The 3,244-nt window shown below is 34.5% G+C and overlaps 1 non-coding gene across 1 annotated transcript; it reads right to left on the minus strand.

Annotated features, from left to right (window-relative positions):
- Positions 1-2,485: 2,485 nt before the first annotated feature.
- Positions 2,486-2,576, minus strand: Trnay-gua. The gene is given in 2 exon segments: positions 2,486-2,521; positions 2,540-2,576. It is a non-coding gene; the product is annotated as a tRNA-Tyr (tRNA).
- Between the last annotated feature and the right edge of the window lie 668 nt (positions 2,577-3,244).

Below are 3,244 nucleotides of genomic sequence, written 5' to 3' on the forward strand. Positions count from 1 at the left end.
AATCAGCAAACACCCGAATTCTTATGAAATTTTCTTAGTTTCTAGGCAAAACCTTTCCGGTTATTGTGCAATCATTTTGTCTCTCTGAGTTAACGAGTTATAACTCATCGGTTAATGAGTTATAAGCCATTTATTAAAGCTTTAGGATACCCGTGACCGGAATTTTCTACAACAGCAACAACATTTTTTCTGAGTAACGTTTTACTACTTTGTTCCAACAAGTAAAAAAAGTTATCTAGGTTTTCCCAGCAACAGAACTGAGTCCAAAGAAAGTCGACGAGTTTTCTTGTAAAATCGATCTCTTAATTTTTTTGCATAAAAGAATCAGTTTGCCAGTATTTTACAGTAAAACGTTAGAAACCAAGCAGTTTTTCTTTTGTTCTCTAGTCATTTTTTCAAGATAGTTCTAATTACTTTCGGTAAAATACTGAATAAAATTATTTGGCTTTGGTGCAAATTCGAAGCTGAAATGGGTTTTCGAAAATTCTCTGCAAACAGATGAATGAGGCAAATTTTTTAGCAAAATTATTTTTTTCGATTAGAAACTTTCAGGTTTGTGATCGGTTTTGGAGAAAACCTTAATGGTTTTTGGTGAAAAATTGGGAATTTATTTTCGTTTTTGTTCCGAATTCGACGCTGAAAAAAGTGTTTGTAAAATGTTTACGAAGCTATAAATTTATCTTGTAATTTTTCGCGTAAAAGACCTCCAGATCGTCAGTACTTTTAACTGAAACTCTACAAAATACAGCGTTTTTGAGTGGAAAGTAAAGGAAAGAAATCGGTCAAAACGAAAAAACGAATTTTTTTTCAACAAACTCCACGGTCTTCAGAGGACTTGAGGTGACGAAATTTCCAAATAATCTGTTATAAAATTTCGCTTATTTTGTTTGTCTTTTGATAGAAAATTATTTGATTTTTGTTCCACATTCGAAGCTGGAAAGGGATTTTAAAACTTTTTATAAAGCGACGAAGGATTCCAAATGTATTTCGTAATTTTTCGCGGAAAATACCTTAAGATTGTCAGCAGTTTTAAGTGAAACTTTGAACTGAAAACTGAAAATTGAGCATTTAGAAGAGAGCATCTTGGCTAAAACTGGAAAATTCTGAAATTCTGAAGAAATTTTTGTTGTGAAACAACTTTTCCTTGGCTAAATTGAGAAAGAAAAAATAATTTGCGAAAACCGGACGATGTGATATATCATTCAAATCGTAATAAAATGCTCCATTCCATAAAGGCATAACCAAATATGGTTGCTATTTAAAGGAATGCATGTTTGTGTCATATGTCAAAAATGACAGCTAATTTGTAGAAACGTCTCATGCCGTTTTCAGTGGAATGCAATTTTCTACAACTTTTCTATTTAATGTTTTCCTGTCAGATTAAGATTGCCGGAACTATCAGATTTTCTCCTTTAGTGGTAGTTTGGCAACGTGGCTGAGCAGTATCAGATTTTCGGCTGCGGGTACGGTGCGTTAGGCCTGGGTAACACTGTGTTGAGTTGCGCTATTGAGTATCTGGAAAGACAATATTAATTTATCGGACTACATAAGGCTAACAAGTAGAGAAAAATCACAATTTGTTTTCATCAATCTCAATTAATCAAGAATCTCCTCTAAGGTCTTTTTAATTTCCCAGACATGATCTTCACTGGGATACGACAATCTATACACCTGCAGTGAGTGTGATTTGCAACTCCCCCTTCTGCATATAACTTTTGTCAAATACGTATTTAAATTAAAGCTTGCATTTAAAATAATAAATAGGAAGAATGCAAATTGAAGCAAAAGTATGAGTTCCGTTTTTTGACATTTTTAAAATTTTGTAATAATTTTTGTTTCACTTATCACTTTTTGAAACACTAAGAAAAACTAGAGATTTTTTTCGAGGCCATTTGGGGATTTGAATTTTAGCGATCAGGCATCACTGCAACTGGACACAAATCCGGAGTGGATGATGGCCGTGTCGAAACCCCTATTATTTCTGTAATTTGCGTGTTGATTTTCGCGTCCCTCTTGTTTTGTCTTCTCGTATTGTATTTCTGACCTTTTTTCTACCATTCTGCCGGATTTATAAACTTAAGGTTCCTGTTTCAAAGCGCAATTTATATTCTCCAAGTTGGATTTGGCGTTGTGCATTTATATATGGTTATGTTACGGTTATTTAGTTTGAATATAAAACTAGTTAACTGAATAAAACTGGTAAATCAGCTGTTGAAACTTACGGACTCTTAAGCCTGCGTCCCATGCATCCGTTTATACGATGGTACGATCATACGAAAGTGTTTCTATTGGTTGGAGATCTGTCAATTTGACCTCTGCCGTACGAATTGACAGATCTCAAGCCAATAGAAACACTTTCGTATCGTCGCACCATCATATGAATGGATGCATCGGAAAAAATGCTTTAGTAAATGATCCATGTACAATTCTACAGGAAAAATGCCTAGAATAAGAATCCGATTATTATTAGAAAATTTCAAAAAGTTCCTTCGAGCCGGATTTGAACCAGCGACCTATGGATTTCAATTTTAGTTGCCAACTACAGTCCACCGCTCTACCAACTGAGCTATCGAAGGTGTAAAATAGAATTGTCAAACGCGCGTTTTGCGGTAATGCCTGCTGCATCTCTTCGAGTTCAAACAAATATTGGTAATCGGGTGTTTCCACTTTTTTTTTAATGTTGATATGTAGAAAGTAGTTATGGCAAACATAACACTGATATAATTTTTTTTGCAATTCAAATTAGATATTTTCCGCCAAAAACGCCGAGTCCGTATCGTCGGTTGTTTATCCCGATTATGACGTAGCAGGTCATATCAACAACGTGTCTCGTGTTTATTTTGTTGTTTTCGGAGTTTTGTTTTATTATTTAAGTTATTGTGATTATCATTATTTCATTGATTATTATTATTATTATCTTACATAATGGAAAATAGTGACATGTATGGATCACGAAATAAGTGGTGTTTTGTGCCAGAATGAAAGAATACCTCAATAAGTGCTCCAAACAAACTCTTTCTAACCGTTCCCCATGATTATGCACGTGAAGTTTTATGGTTCAAAGCAGCTAGACGTGATATTCCTAAATCAAAATCAATGTTTTTTTGTTGCGAGGATCATTTTAATGAAAGTACGAACAAAAAGCTAATGATGAGGCAGACAGAATATGCCTTGGATCGTACTCTGTGTTCCGGGCAAATTCTACCTCGTACAGTGCACAAAGAACCCTCGCGTTTCAATTCCA

Source organism: Dendroctonus ponderosae, unplaced genomic scaffold (assembly GCF_020466585.1).
Source record: "Dendroctonus ponderosae isolate FM_Combo_2020 unplaced genomic scaffold, Dpon_F_20191213v2 Dpon_F_20191213_1, whole genome shotgun sequence".
Classification (NCBI taxonomy): Eukaryota; Metazoa; Arthropoda; class Insecta; order Coleoptera; family Curculionidae; genus Dendroctonus; species Dendroctonus ponderosae.